Source organism: Bombyx mori, chromosome 16 (assembly GCF_030269925.1).
Source record: "Bombyx mori chromosome 16, ASM3026992v2".
Taxonomy (NCBI): domain Eukaryota; kingdom Metazoa; phylum Arthropoda; class Insecta; order Lepidoptera; family Bombycidae; genus Bombyx; species Bombyx mori.
In genome coordinates, this window is record NC_085122.1 from 4,793,539 (window position 1) to 4,810,232 (window position 16,694).

Consider the following 16,694-nt stretch of genomic DNA (forward strand, 5'->3'; position numbering starts at 1 on the left):
CTAGGCGCGACTCGCTGCTATGTTGAAACGTATGAGTATCCGCATATGTGTTCCTTTTGAATTACGAAAGGAAAACTGGAAGTATTTAAAAGAATAAACGCTATTACATAATTAACCGTTTTCTTTATTCGCCATATACAATAATTATGCAGAATTTCGTAAGTAGGGTACCCAGGTCAATGTTTTACATGATAATATTCTAATCTGCTATTAATTTAATTTAATAAAATAAATGCTGTTATTGCTTAATAGCATGCATGCAGCAGAGATGCGAATGTTGCGATGGATGTGTGAAGTAACGGGAATGTATAGAATACGGAATGAATATGTTAGAGGAAGTTTGAAAGTGACACCTGTGACAAAGAAGCTGAAGAAGAAGGGTCGTCATACCCCCTCACGGGGGCATGGAACGGGCCTCGGGGCAAACCCCACTACCCGGGACGGAGCTCCCTGCCACATAGGGCAGGGGTGGTATAAATGCAGGACGAGACGGGGAAGGACTGTTCGCAGCGCGTATACGGTTGCATAGCATCGACAAAACATATATACTTATACATAATACGATGGGCTTGGTTCTGTTGGGCGGAGTGATGCCCGCGGAGGAGTCACCCCGGCGCCGGCTGCTGTCCTCTGCTTGATTTTTTTTTTTTTTTTTTTTTTTTTTTTTTTTTTTTTTTTTTTTTTTTTTTTTTTTTTTTTTTTTTTTTTTTTTTTTTTTTTTTTTTTTTTTTCCTACTGACTATTAACTAACTAACTAAAACTAAACTACTATACTAACTAACTAACTAACTATACACTATATACAAAAGCAGAGCAGCAGTCAGCAACTAAACCGGGGCCCGCCACCGGCCCCACCTCTACAAGTCAGAGGGGGAGCCGCGGCACTGGTTTGGCGCTCACCCGCTAGGGGCTCCCCAGAAGGGGAAGACCGTCGCGGGGAGGGACCGACGTAAATGGTTCACCCAAATGGGTGGTAGAAATGGGTCCCCATAGGGGGGCACCCCAACAGTGTGGGGGGAGATGAAGAGTGTGGACAGCTCAGTCCCATGGGGGCACTCATTATGAGCACTCCCATATCACTCCGGTTAAGCCGACTATCTTACCATAGCCGGGGGTTCCAGTAGCTCCCTTGGTAGCGCCTGACCATCAGGTGGTCTGGCGTGCAAGGGAGCTATATTGTGGAGATGCTCGTGGGGTCCACCGTCAGCCCGCTCGTACATATTACGAGCTAGCCTCCGAATGAACTCCTCGAGCGACTCCACATCTAGATCCCGGGCGATTACGTCATTTCTGACGTAACGCCCTGCTCCGACTATCGTGCGAAGAGCCAGATTCTGCTGGGCCTGTAACTTCACCCGCATGATCTGCGGGATGAGGTGATACCAGGCCGCAGCTGCGTACGTGATACGGGAACGAACATACGTCTTGTAAATGCCGAGTCTAGTCCTGGTCGGCAACCTGGAGGCCAACACCGGCCGGAGGAGAAACCTCGCATAGCGGGCGGCCGCCAACGCCGACTTGGCGTGGGCGGTCATCCTCAAACTCCGGTCGATATTGACTCCCAGGTATCGGACACTGGGCCTAAACTCGACATTGACTCCACGGAGACTGAGCTGTCCTGGGACGGCTCTTGTGCGGACCGGACCGAAGAGGATAGCCGCGGTCTTCCCCACGTTGACCGCGACCCTCCATCGGTCCAGCCACTGGGGCAGTATGTCCAACAGCCTCTGCATCCTCGAAATGGCCGCAGAGGGGAAATTAGAGGACGAGAAGTAGGCGCTGTCGTCGGCAAACAGCGCCAACTTCACGTCGGCTTCCCACGCTTGGAGGTTGCCCTCAAGCGTTGGTGTAGAGAGCGTAGAGGACTGGTGCCAGGACGCTTCCCTGGGGAACTCCGGCCGTGACTGGGCGCACCGACGACTTTGCGCCCTCGACCGCGACAAGGAAGGATCTTCCCTCCAGGTACGACCCCAGCAGTCGCACATAGGCGTGCTGGAGGTCCGTGTTCTGCAACAGCTTGTAGATCAGTCCCGCATGCCAGACACGGTCGAAGGCCTTCTCGATATCGAGAAAGACTGCGGCCGTGTACTGGCGCGCGTTGGACCGATCCGCCAAGTGGTGCATAACGCGGACCAATTGCAGCGTTGTCGAGTGACCGCTGCGAAACCCGAATTGCTCGGGTCTGAGAAGGATGTGCGGCGACACCCTTCTCAGCAGCAGCCGCTCGAACAACTTGCCCATATGCGACAGCAGAGTGATCGGACGATAACTGGAGGGATTTCTCCTATCCTTGCCGGGTTTGGGCAGGGCTATAACCTTGCCCAATTTCCAAGTTCCCGGGAAGTGTCCTGTGGACAGAATGGAATTGAACAGTCGTGTCATGAATGACACGACCGTTTCGGGGAAGTGGAAAAATGCGAGGGAGGGAATACCGTCCTCGCCCGGCGCCTTGCGCCTCTTCATCCGCTTGATGGAGAGGCGCAATTCACTGGGAGTGATGAAATCACCATCTCCCAACGGTGGCACCGGGGAGGAGAGTAGGCTTGCTACGCTCTCTTCCACCGATTGGTGGAATGCGGCCTCTGAGGGTGCAGAGTTATTTGGAGCGAACTGCCGCTCCAGCATTACGGCCAGGACATCGGCGCGGGCCTGAGCCGAGAAGCATCGGTTGCCCCTCTCGTCCACGAGTGGACAAGTCGGGGCAGGCCGATTTGAGAGCTGGCGGCAAAGTCGGTGGAGGGACACGGACGAGGGGTCCTCACGGGCCTCCTCAATCCGTTCCTCCCACGCATAGCCCCGATAGGAGCTAATCTTCGCCGCCAACTCCGCTTCCAGCTCATTAAGCTCGCGCTTGATCCTGGGACAACGAGTTGTCGCCCAGAGCCTCCTCAGGCCCCTCTTCCGGCGAATAATCGCTTTCAGATGGGCCGGGAGTATACCTCTGGGCCCGCCGCTGGGCACAAGAGTCGTCGCCTGGTCGATCGCTCCCCTGATGGAGTCGACAAGGCGGACTGCCGCGTCGTCGACCCCCTCAGGGGTGTTGGGGTCCTGAATTACGGGAAGGTCGACTAGGAGTCTCTTAAAGAGCTCCCAGTCGACCTTCGGTCGTAGGGGCGAGGTCGCAACCCGGGTAAGCCCCATTCCCAGTGTGACCAGGATAGGGAGATGGGGGGTACCCAGGTCGTACAGTGCCTCAATAGTTAAGGGGCACCGTAGCCCCTTATGAACGCACACATCCAACACGTCGGGCTGGAGTTGCGCGGCGGTCGGAATGTGCGTGGGTTCGTCAGGGCCGACCACAGAGTAGTCGCCCCTATCGGCATCTTCTAACAGCCGCCTGCCCACTGCTGAGTTCAGTCGGGAGCCCCACGCGACGTGCTTCGCGTTGAGGTCCCCGACCAGCAGAGCTGGGCGGCTGTCGCAATTCAGGACCCGTCTTATGTCCCCGGGGTGGAAATCAGGCCCCGGGGGTCTATACGCGGCATAAACCCGCATATCTCCCCCCGAGGTGTGGATCCTCACACCGATCGACCTTGTCGATGTGAAGGCCAGCAAATCCAACTGATCATGCACCACGTCTCGCCTGACGAGCGCCGCAGTGCCCCTGAACGGCGTCCCGGCAGGACTCACCTCGTCACGTCGGTACATGAAGTAGTTTGGAATCCTGAACACATCCCGAGGACGTAGCTTGGTCTCGCCCAGGAGCACAACCTCAGGGTTGTACTCCCGGGCGAGAACCAAGAGCTCGTTCTTGCGGGGTTTTACCCCGCCGGGGTTCCAATAAATGATGCGCAGTTCCTGGCTAGCCATTGAACTGCGCAATCATTCGGTAGAACCCCGACAAGAGAGCCCCGAAAGGGCTGGCTCCCGAGGCGATCTCACGGATCACTCCGGAGACCACCTCGGACAATTTCTCCCAGAGCGCGAGAAGCCATGCAGCAAAGCCGGCAGGTTGTGAGGCCTGCCGACCGCTGCGCTGCTCGCGCTGAGGGCGGGGGGGGAGAGGGGGCTGTGTGTTTAAATTAGGCTCGATTGAGGGAGCCTCAGGTGTTGGGCTGACGCTTGGAGGTGGCTGATCATTGATGATCATCGCCTCAGCATGGGTGGGTGGGGAATCCGGCACGATGGGCTCGGTAGTACCCCTGTTAACTTCTTCTCTTTCTTTTTTTTTCCTCAATTTCCTTTTTAGTTTCTTTTTCCTATTCTTCTCCTTTTTCTTGTTGCCGATGTTCTGAGTCTGAGGTGGGGGCATGATCGCGGTTGTTCGAGCGATGTTAGCTCGGCCACGAGGAGTAGGGGTAGGTTTATTTGGCCGCCTCGGTGGGTTGGCCTGCGCCATCAACGAGGCCGCTGACGGCCCAGCCTCCACCACCGAGACAGACGGATAGGTACTAGGGGGGGGAGGGGCTGGGGTTTGGGAGGATTTCCCTTTCCCCTTCCCCTTCCCCTTGGAGATGGGTGCAGAGACGACAGGAGCAGCTGCTGGAGCTGGGACATTCCTGGGCCGTGGCACCGGTGGAACAGGAGGGGGGATGGTTACTCCCATCATCCTGGCCCTCTTGCGGTAGACCACACACCGCCGATCGATGGCGGCGTGGTCCTTCCCGCAATTAGCACAGGATAATGGGCCATCCCTTGGCCTCGGGCAGTCCGCCACAATGTGCTCGCCGGCACATCGAACGCAGCGGACCGCACGGTGACAGTTCGTGGACGCGTGCCCGAAGGCCTGGCAGCGGTGACACTGCGCAGGTCCCCGGGTTGGACGCCATCCCTCGACCGTCACCCCCGGCAAGTATAACAGTTCGTTAACTGTATACAGCCGGGCGAGGTCACCCTTGGAGAGGTGGTCCAGAGCCACGAAAAATACGCAGCCCTGTCTCCCCCTCTTGGCCTGGATGCACCGGGCATATCGGGCAGGAAAGCCCAGCTCCTTGAGGGCGTTCGTTACTTCCGCCGCATCGGTGTCCGCAGGGAGACCCCGGACAGCCACCTTCGAGGGTATTTCCTCCGACAGCGCGTAACAAAACCATTTAATGGTTTTGTCTGCAGCGGAGGCCCTCGAAAGATAGTCCTGGATCACCCTGTACTCCTCCGCCGATGACGGCAGGAAGCGGAAACCGGCGCCGTGGGGTCTGGCAGAAGGAGCCCTACCGAGGCGCTCCCTAATGGCCGCCATATGGCGAGACTAGTTCGGGAGAGCTTCCACCATGATAGGTGGATGACGGCGGAGCTCCTCCTGAGCCCGACCCCTCGGCCTCGGGGGTGGGGGAACTTGCGGTTGGGTAGGCTTGGGGCGTGTACCTACTGGGGGTTGTGATGCGGCTATGGTCGCGTAGGACGTAGAGGGGATGGGTTGTTGGGCTTTGGTGGACTCGAGGTCCATATATCTGGTAGAGTCCAGATTGCCCGCCGTGCCGCTTAGGGCGGGGGCACCTCGAGTCGAATCCACCAGGATAGGGGAAATGGTAGGGGAGGGGGATCGGGGAGGGGATCTAAGTAGGCGTGGGGCTACCCCTGTCCTGACGGGGGCCCTCGGTTTGGGAACAGGTTTGACTGCTGGGATGGGACTCCCAGTAGGGGATGAGGATCGTGATGAGTCAGGAGTGGAAGATTGGGAGGAGGAGGGGGAGGAGGACGTGGCCTCGCTGTCCTCTCCCTCCGATTTAGAGGAGGGACCTAGTCGCGGTCGTTTGTCTTGGTCCTCCGATGAGCCCCGGTCGGACTCAGACCTGGCCTTCTTTCTCGGCCGAGGAGTCCCAGGGTAATCGGTCGACAAGGGAAGGGAACCTTCCCCCGGTCCGATCCCCTGGGAGACCCGGGCCGGGACCGAAGGTCCGGCCGAATCGTCCTTACCGGGGTCCATCGGGACCGGTCGGGTTCGTGGGATTGGGCGACGGGCGTATAATTCGTCCATTGCTTGACGTCCCTTCCGGGACGGGCCGGGTGTGCTGACGATGGGGGGAGAAGCCCCACCAGACATGGCTTGGCTATCCTTGGAGCAAAAGTCACGCGGTCATTGAATCGCCCCCACTACGAATAGGAGTGCCAGAATTATTGGTCGATCGATCGGTCCCGGTACTGACCCTATCGATCCATCCACTTGGTTAAATTAAATTAAATTAAATCAAACTTAGAAGCAATTAAAAAGCGAAAGCAAGAGAACTAATCGATTAATTATAACTATAAAAGTGGTGAGTATTAATACAATTAACTATTACTATTACGAATAATCAAAACACTAATCTAAACTACCGAATTTACAATAAACAACAATAAACAACAGTAAACAACAGTAAAAATACGAACTACGATAACGAGACGAGGGCGGCTGCGGCCGCGTGCGCCTATCAAATATTAATATTATCTAGATAACTAACTAACTATTAATTGTAATAAAACAAGGTAATAAAGTAGGAAAATAATATAATGGATTAATAGAAAATAAAAAAAAAATAAAAAATAAAGAGAAAATAAAAATTAAAATCGTACCTGTAATAACTAGGTATAACTAAGGGTAATTTGTATAGTTAAAGCGATATTATAATTAAAGAGTCCAGACAACAGACCATCCGGCCACCAGCTCACAGGTTCGGTTCGCCCCAGATTTTAAAATCCAAAAGGACAAGTTCTGGATCAGGAAATCCAGGGTTCAACGGACAAGCGGCTCTAACCGTCAGGTTCAAACCCACTCTAAATTATATTACTGATACCAATAGGAAGGAGACATGATAGGGAACCGCAGCCTGCAACCGTGGTGCTTAAGATAGATGATAATGGATGATAATAAATCGACGGGGACAGCTTATTAGTATTGGTCGGTATGCCAGATTGAATAGAGTTTAATACAAAAATGTTTAAATGGTTTGGAAAAAATATCACGGTTTATGTGGGTAGAAATGAAAATCGTTGAACTGCAAATTGTATATAATTGAGCCACTAGTTCTTATTCGCTAAGAGCGAGACGGCACTACTACTTAAATTAACTATGAACATAATGAAAATAATTAGAAAGGGAATAAAAGGAATTGAATTTTACAACCAAGATGAAATGAAATCTAGATGGAATCAATTATACACAACTTACATTAGATACTTAAGCCTAAGACCTACCTGTAAGGGCGCCGACACCGCCGACCTGCAACAGGATTGGCCTTCGGGTGTTAGTAACAGCCTCTCCTAACCCCGAAGGGTAGGGGAGGACTGGGAACAGACACGGGCGGCCAGACTCGATGGCGCTCACGAAAACCAATTTTATTACCAAATAAAACGGCTTCGCAGCTTTCACAGGCTGATCGACACCTACCCGCTATTAACCAATGTTAAGAATAGAATAGTGTCAATCAACTCACCTGTTCCCGGGTCCTGCGTTACGCTGCTCGGAATGTCTCCAACCCGAAGCAGCACCGCTAGATCACAACACACTCGCGTAGGATCACTTCCTGCACAGCACACAACACAGTAAGGATATCCTGGACGCACTGGTGTCCCGGGCAAAGAAGCTGAGAAGTGCACATTTGTGATAGTATGGACATGTGATAAGACGAAATGAAAATGAGGTTGATAAGAGAATGTTAACTATGAATGTGGAAGGATATAGAGGAAGAGATAGACCTAAGAAGAAATTGATAGATTGCGTGAAAGACGATATGGGTAAGAGGGGAGTGAGCGAAAAAATGGTATATGATAGAGGAGTATGGAAGGAGAAAACATGTTGCGCGCCGACCCCAGGTGACTGGGAGAAGGGCAGGATAATGATGATATTGCTTAATAGCGTTACTTGAGGCAGAGTTTGTTTTTTTAACTCGCATCAATTGGCATAATTTCCCGAGATATTTTTGTAAAAGCTTAGTATAAAATTAGAATATTCGCCAAGTGACCAAAAGAAAATATTGAAGGCAGAATTCAGCAAAATGAGGTAGGACCTTCTGCGTTTTGTTAAAGGCCCTTGAAACACATATGATACAAGTGCTAGCACCAGAAACCTGATTATTTATTGCTTAAATTAATGAACGATCTTATTATGGTCTTCCCGGTCGTAAGTGGTTACCCAAGTCCATCCATCACAATGTAATTTGCACGACTAATATTTATACATCGGCTTTATGTTTCAATTGTATAGATTTAAGACTACCTCTCTCTCTCTCTCTCTCTCTCTCTCTTTAAGCCTTTGCTTGGCGCGCTGATTTGTATACGCCCTACATCCTGTTAACGGCAAATATCTTGACCGGAAGATACAAACTCGTCTCCAGAGTCTGACTATTGGTTCTGTGTTTCTTTTGACCGTGCAGTGGCCTAGAGCACCACCCCAAGTCAACTGCAGATGTCTTAATAGGAGACTAAGGTATTCCCCGAAGAATAGAGAAGATTGTTGAGTATTGCATGTGCTTGTTACCATCAGCAACCGGTATTTAACGGTGATACGGCGTATTTTGCGCTCGAACGGTTTTTCACGGGAGGGAGTAGGAGAAGCTTATTAAATAGACTTGGATAGACTGTGTCAATGGGGATATGCTAGTGTAGGGAGGATATATGATAGGCCTGAATGAAAAAACGTGAATTGCCGCACCGACCGTATATTAGTGGGATAAGGAAGAGGGCAAAAAAAAAGAAGACTGGTTTTCCTTTCTTCCGTTTTGAAGGATGGGACTGACGTTACCAGTATCACTGCTTTGATGAAATGTCATTAATAGATTAACAAGACTAGAAATCATCTATATATTAATACGTGAAGCAAAAACTTTGTATCCCTTTTTAAGAAAATTGCGCGGACGGAGGAGTATGAAATTTTCCACACTTATAGAGAATATAGAGAAGAAGTGCACAATGCTAATATTTTTTTAAAATAATGCATAAAAGATACATTAAATTAATAAATAAAACATTACACACACTACATACCACGTATTTGACACACACACGCATGCATACTATTTATTGTCAAACTTTTGTTCTTGACGTCTGTTGTCAAATTGAGAATAGAATATGGTTTGTCTTTCTTAATATTTTTTATAGTGTAGTCTTAGCGAAATTTGTGATTATAGAAGTATAAAATACAATCATAATAGTGTAAAAACTTACAATTCCAACTAATTATAGTAGAATTTCGACTACTGCGGGACCTCTAGTTTTGTTTATTAAGCTTAAAGTAACACATGTTTCGTTGAACGTGAAATCTGTCACCTTTCTACAATTGACAACGTAAGTCTGTTTATCGATATCGAACGCGTTTAGATATCGACAGGAAAAGATCATTGGATTGAGTGGAAAGTCTTGGGAAGCAGTGACAGATAATTGGATACGTGAGACGACGATGTTGCGCAAGGATTGCGGGCTCGAGACAGGCGTGCCTCCGTATGGTGAGTGCGTTTTTCGGAATTTGTTTTTTGTTTACTGGTGGTAGGACCTCTTGTGAGTCCGCACGGGTAGGTATCACCACCCCGCCTATTTCTGCCGTGAAGCAGTAATGCGTTTCGGTTTGAAGGGTGGGGTAGCCGTTGTAACTATACTGAGACCTTAGAACTTATATCTCAAGGTGGGTGACACATTTACGTTGTAGGTGTCTATGGGCTCCAGTAACCACTTAACACCAGGTGGGCTGTGAGCTCTGTGAAGTAGGTACATTAATTACTAATTAGACATTGATTACTTATGAAAGGACTTCAAGATTAGGACGAGAATCACATATGGAACAACTGGATAGGTATGCTGTTTCATTTTTGCTTTTGATTATCAATTTCGTTAGGTATACCTTATAAATAAGAACAAAATGTATACTTGATATGGAGACAGACATAGATGTTTCTGGAAGAAACGGAAAGTTCATAATGGGACGAACTACGTAATCCGTTGCAAAGCGACTTTCACAGAAACTGCGTTTATTGTTTGTGTGTACAAACTATTACGTTTTGATTCTCTTGTATTGTTCGTGAATAATTTCGATCTTTATCTCTCTACGTTCGGTTAATGATCGAATCGGCTTACCTATTATTTTATTTATTGTCGATATTGCCGAACTTGGGTGGAGCACTAATTATCTTTGTTGCTCTTTATATGTATATGGTTAAGTTGGTATCACTTCGTTTTTTATGCAAAACAACATTAAACCCGTATAGCTCCAGCGCCTTCTGTCTGGCCTGTCCCTATGAGAGCTAAAAAAATTTAGATCTCATTCGTACCACCACAAGCTCATGCTGGGCATCTTTGTATTCTATTCTCAGATTGTAATTTAATAATCTGTATTTCTCAACAAATCATTCCGTAACAATGTTTTTTTTTTTATCACAAGCGGGTTTTTCTTAAATATGGCAGTTAATAAATGGATCCGGTGTGTCTGGAATGTTTTACTGTAGGTAATAGTTTTAATTTATGAAAGTTTTTAAATACCGATCGCTATTCGATAAAATCTAGTTAACTCATTATTAAAATGTAGAATACCAAATAATAGCTGTAAATATTTAAAAAATAGGCTCCTCATTCGACGCTCGGACACCGGTTGCTGAACGACAGTGGGAATTTAGTTGGTTCAGACAAAAAAAAAGACACCCCGACATGTGGAAAAAAGTTCACCCTTCCTTCTAACCCAACAAGCTATGGATATAGTTAAACAACAAAATTTAATAAGAGGTCAACGTCCGCGACAATACCACGTCTGTTTCCCACGAATATCATGAGAATGCATATTCTAAGCTGATATAATAGATATAAAGCGAATAAAATCCTTAACAGTTAAAAGAATTATAGCGGAAACATGACAACACACGTAAGGTCTACGTAACCAAGATTAAGTCATTCAAGTGTATTACTATACGTCATGTCGCACTGTGTTTACTTTTGTATTTTTAAATTGGTGTATTGATCGTAAATACAAAATACTTACCGCATTGTTATTAGTTGCGAGCGTGGCTCATTAATATGACATAATTTATCAAGAAAGCTTTCATTTAATAAATATAAAAAAAACATAATCGCGGTTCAATCACACACGGCCATTTAAGCCCGACCTAGGGTTCCCTGTTCCCTGGGAACCAGAGACGGATATAAATATGTACTTATATACGTTTAAATATATAGATTTCAGATACTCTGACACATTATACTCTGATTTCTTCTGTCATTGCCATCAGAAATATTATTAACGTTTAATTAATTAATATTTATATGCCACAAATCAGTAATATATTAATCTGATTTAAGTTTAATTTCGTTTTGATTGTATATACGGACGAACGAACACAGGTTCTCTATCTGATCTAAATGAATAATGTGAATGCAGTCTCTCACTTTGAGACGTGTGGTCTAAGTGTCAGTTATATAGTGCTCAATCTGAATCCAGACCCCTCGTGGTAGCCTAGGGCTCCGAAAACCAGCACAAAGGGCCTGTCGAACACATGACGCATTATCGCGGCGCCGTGATATATTTTCATAATAGATTATTAGCTTATCACTCAGATAACTGACAGATGTCAAGTCACGAATGCTCGCCTCAATTCGCGTCCAGTCTTGCCGCGGTAAAAAAACCCAACAGATTGGTTTCGAATATATTATGGTAAAACCATTGTTCCAACTCTTCAAATTGAAACGCGTATTCTATTGCCTATTGTTTGTTATCCGTGCGCGCATAAAATACCGTCTACAGTCAGTACCAGTAAATCTTGAAAAATGTTTAGTATCCAGTCATATTCTTATGTCACATTCTGAACTTACCCAACAATCACATTCCGAGCAACTTCGTTATTGCGTAGCACGTTTACACATTCGGTTGTATACGTGACCGCGACCATGTGGGTCTTTGGAGTACCCTCGCAATTCGCTCGTGGAGACGGGTTAAATAATCAAATCCAAAATATTATGTGCTCAAAAGTTTGATATTTGTCGTGGTATCTTGCAGCAAGTATCAAGCTACCCGAAAACGTGTCAAACTTGCTCTCGAAAATGACTACCACAATGACAGAGTAACACAATTAAATTAAAAATTAGGTTAATTTGCGTTTATTATACACGGTCGCTGTGGCGTGTAATGCGGCCACAGCTTTATCTCGCGTTTCAAGGTAGGACAATGAAACTGAAAGTGATATCTCCTTAACACGTTGACTGCCACGTATGTAGGTCACCAGTGTCCTGCGTGGCGTACTGGAGTAATTATGTCGATTTATTTCTTCTATCCACGATCTTCTTACTAAGGCGTCGGAATAGTAGACTCTGGGAAAGCCGCATCCGTAGATTCTTCTCAATCGTGTCTCTCTTGACAGAGCGGTCGTGATCGTCATGTAGTGTTGGAAGGGGCAGACTTGATGCGTCTTACGATGTCCCGCCATCTCTCCCTGCTCGAGGCCATTCTACTGTATTCATTTAAGGGACCTCCCACTGCAGTTTTAATTTGGTTGGTCCACCGCATTGGTGAGATCCGTAGATACTGGGAATGAATCTATTTCTAAGAGACTTAAAATAGTAAAACATACATTAGCAAACAAAGAAGGCAATCCAAGCGCTTAGTAACAGAAATCTACATAGTTACTCCAGTGCGCCACGTAGGGCACCGGTGACCTACACGACAGACAGCGTGTTAATACGGAGACTGAGTCGGTCGCACAGTACCTAGTTAGCGTCCCTGGGCCGATGGTTCTAGGTTCGATTCTCAAACGGAATAAATCCGTATGATAAACATATGTATGCAGTTGGAACAGCGCCCCTAGCGGCAAACGTAGGCAAACTTTTCAACTCCATACAAATTTTAGTTAACTTTTACGCTATCGGGAACGTTAAAAAACTCAGACTAAGCACACTGCTCTTTGTTTGAATGTTTAATTTAATATTATGTATTTATTTTTATTGCCACAAGGCTGTCCGCTATCTGCTTCCAACGTATTCTCGCGTACTTCGGCCACATCGCTTGTAGAGGCCCCGATAACTTGGAGAAGCTGATGGTAGTTGGTCAGGTTGACGGCAGAAGATCACACGGACGCTCACCTACCCGCTGGTCTGATCTGGTTAAGACGCTCACCGACCTGCAAATAACCGAGGCTATAAAGACCGCCGAGGACAGGGAGACGTGGGGAAACATTGTGCATCGAGTGGTCCACATTTTAGATTAGACACGACCTTCAGTAATGAAGAGACCGACTCAGAAGAAGATTTACTAGCAGATGCGGCCACACGTTGCTGTGGCTAAGGTTTTTGTTTCTAAATAACACGTGGACGGCTATGCTAATACAAATAAAAATCGGTAAAAAACTTTTAAGTTAAACGGTTTTATTTTATGTGCACTGAAAACTACAAAATAAATAAATAGTTACTTACCTATCAACCTACGTAGGTCATCTCGGTCATTAATATCTCTGATGGTAGTGGTTGTCATAACATGAACCATGTCAGCGGCCGAAAGGCAGTTCATGAAAGAACACTAACACCAGGGTTTGCTTGGTAGGTAAACTAAGCACACACTATAACAAGTAGGTATTTTGACCTTCTAGTTCAGAAATATTTTAGTACTAGGCAGAATAGCTTTTAGGCATATTAGACTAAAATAAAAACGTGGGGCCCATTATTATTTCTGTATTACTTTCTATTATACTAAGTGTGGATTGTATCGACTTATTATAATCGTCATCATCATCATCCTAGCGGCTTATCCCGGTCGCATCCGAAACCTCATAGCTCCGGAGTCCAGGGTCCGCTGAATCGACTTACTATAATCGTAACTGGAGGTTTTGACCATCAATAACCAGCCGTGGCGGCTTCACCAGCGAACGCCGAGCTCATGATCTACAAAAGTATAAGATATGCTCTACCATAGGTATGATTTCAGAGGGGCCCCACGTTTTTATTTTAGTCTAATATGCCTAAAAGCTATTCTGCCTAGTACTAAAATATTTCTGAACTAGAAGGTCAAAATACCTACTTGTTATAGTGTGTGCTTAGTTTACCTACCAAGCAAACCCTGGTGTTAGTGTTCTTTCATGAACTGCCTTTCGGCCGCTGACATGGTTCATGTTATGACAACCACTACCATCAGAGATATTAATGACCGAGATGACCTACGTAGGTTGATAGGTAAGTAACTATTTATTTATTTTGTAGTTTTCAGTGCACATAAAATAAAACCGTTTAACTTAAAAGTTTTTTACCGATTTTTATTTTCTTGTTTTTAGTATTTAGTGAAATTGTCTACTGAATATTCCTCATTCTATTTAATTCATTCAGTGCATCATTATTACATGGTTTCTTACCTGATAATTTAGTACAATCTAATTCCTCAATACATAGATAGCCCTTCCAGAGACTTAACTCGACTTAGAGCCACGTATGCTTGTCCTTCCTCAAACAATTTTGAGCCCAAATATACTACTGCATGGTCGACGATGCTGCCCTGCATTTTATGGACGGTGGATGCCCATGACAAAACTAAGGGCAACATCCTTCTTTCAGCCGTACCATAATTGAATTTTGCTGGAAACTGTATGGCTTTATGGTAAATAGCGTGCATGCCGTTACATTGCACGCCGGCAAATCCCGAAGTGAAAACGCTGTGGTCACCTTGATGCCATGAAGCCCGAATAATTCTAGCAACGTCATTAATACTAATGAATACATTTGGAATTTCGATTCTTTCAGGTTCACCATTTTCAGGTATATCTGGCACACTAAGTCGTATTAAGTCTTGTTCACTAATCTAGACATTTTCGTCAATGCGTACATCTCTATAAAGTAGGTTATTTCTAGTTAACCATCTTAAAGCGCTGTAGAATTTTTCGCGAGATATTGTGAACTCTCTTGTGATGTTCAAATTCTGCAAACATTCTGTAACTACAACTATACCCACCTGGCTGGAAGATCTTGGAAGCATATTAGGTAATCTTTCACTGACCTCAAAGATATCTTGGGCAAACAACACTGCTTGTCCGCGGAAACCGTACTGCCCGTATAGCCCAGTAAATTTTACGATTTTAACAAGCGGGATGATTCTACACAGCAATCGCTGCTCTGCTTGCGTCAGCGCTTGAATCTCATCTGGTATTGAACCTGGATCCAGATTATTCCAGTACGCCTTTGATGGTGCTATTGTTTTATTACTGGTCACATGTGTTTGGCAGCGCGAACATAAAAGTAATGTTGTTTTTGAAGACAGTTCTGCAGGTAGATATCCTAATACAGCTTTTTTTTTTATGATTGAAGTATTACTGGTGGCCCGGAGGCCTTTCCAGTTTCACCAGGACAGGTGGGCGAGCAAAGGCTCAGCCAGGAGGGGTGGGATTTGCTAACAGCTGCCCGAGCGCCTCCGAAGGAGACCTAACAACTCAAGAGTAGCTGCTTCGCGAATGAATCTACTACCGGATCGGAATCGCGACCCGCTGAGAAGATCCGGCGAGAAACTCCGCGAGCTGATTCATGGGTTAGGTTGCACGGCGAACTCTTTGTCGAGTTCGACGAGTACGGTTACCGAGGTCCCTAAGCCTGCTCCTAGAGCTGAAGGCGTCTAGTGCAAAGGTTATTGGATCTGATGGATCCGTAAGGACGTGTCTAGGGCGTCGACGGTGACTGGCTCCTGCATGATCAGGATTCGGGGAGTAGTCAGCGGCGGCTACGATAAGGCGATTATCATGACGCATAGCCTTATCGAAGTACCGTTCCGACGCTGACTTCATGTATTTCTGTATAGATTCGAGGCCCAGGTCGTCGTGTAGGTCAACGTTCCTCACGAACCACGGAGCTCCGACGGCTAACCTGCAAAAGCGGGATTGTAGAGATTGAAGGGTGTCTATGTGTGTGCGGGCCGCGTGAGCGAACACCACACTCGCGTAAGTCATGACGGGCCTAATGAAAGTTTTGTAAAGTGTCACCTTGTTCCGAAGGGACATTTTACTCCGCTTACAGATCATGGGGTAGAGTCTACCGAGAATAAACGCGGCACGGTCACGGACTGATTTTATATGCGGGCGGAATGTCATCGATGCATCCAGGGTAACGCCCAGGTACTTGACCTTCCTGGCCCAGGGTATGGATTGACTAAAGAGAGTAATCGGGGGTGTGAGATTCCTCCTCCTAATACGGGAGGAAATCCGTGTGGAGCTTCCCCTCTGAAATAGCACCGCAGTACTTTTCGCTGGGTTGATGTCTATGCGCCATTTTCGGAACCACTGTCCTAGGGCTAGGGCTGCGCTCTGAAGCTTCTTCGCGATTAGGGACTTGTTTCTACTGGAATAGTAAACAGTCGTGTCGTCGGCGAATAAAGCTAAATGGGTCGGCGGCGACCGGGGAATATCCTTAATGAATAAGCTAAATAGGAGGGGTGAAAGGACAGAGCCTTGCGGGACTCCAGCTGTGAGAGGTCGTGGGGAGGAGCGGGTTCCCTCGACTCGATATCGAAAAGAGCGGTTCGACAAGAAGTCCCGTATGATGAGCACGAGACTATCCGGCACACCCATGTTGAATAGTTTGAAAATCAAACCGTTGTGCCAGACTTTGTCGAACGCTTTTGCGACGTCGAAGAAGAGAGCTCCCGTGTATAACGGTTTTGGTCGATTAAGCCCCACAAGAATGTGCTCCGTGAGGCGGTGCACCTGTTGAACGCATGAGTGATTTGTACGGAATCCGAATTGTTCATTGATGAGGATGCCCTTGGATGAGACGAAGTCTCTGAGGCGTTTGTAGAGCAGACGCTCATACAGTTTGCCTAGAGACATGAGCAGGCTAATCGG

General features: G+C 46.9%; 2 protein-coding genes across 2 annotated transcripts in view; both read left to right on the forward strand.

Moving 5' to 3' along the window:
- The window catches only part of LOC101741968 (flotillin-2), a 436,009-nt gene that overhangs the window by 187,618 nt on the left and 231,697 nt on the right, over window positions 1-16,694 (forward strand). The window lies entirely within an intron of this gene.
- LOC101746922 (NADH dehydrogenase [ubiquinone] 1 alpha subcomplex subunit 7) overlaps window positions 1-16,694 on the forward strand; it is a 364,870-nt gene that overhangs the window by 10,857 nt on the left and 337,319 nt on the right. The window lies entirely within an intron of this gene.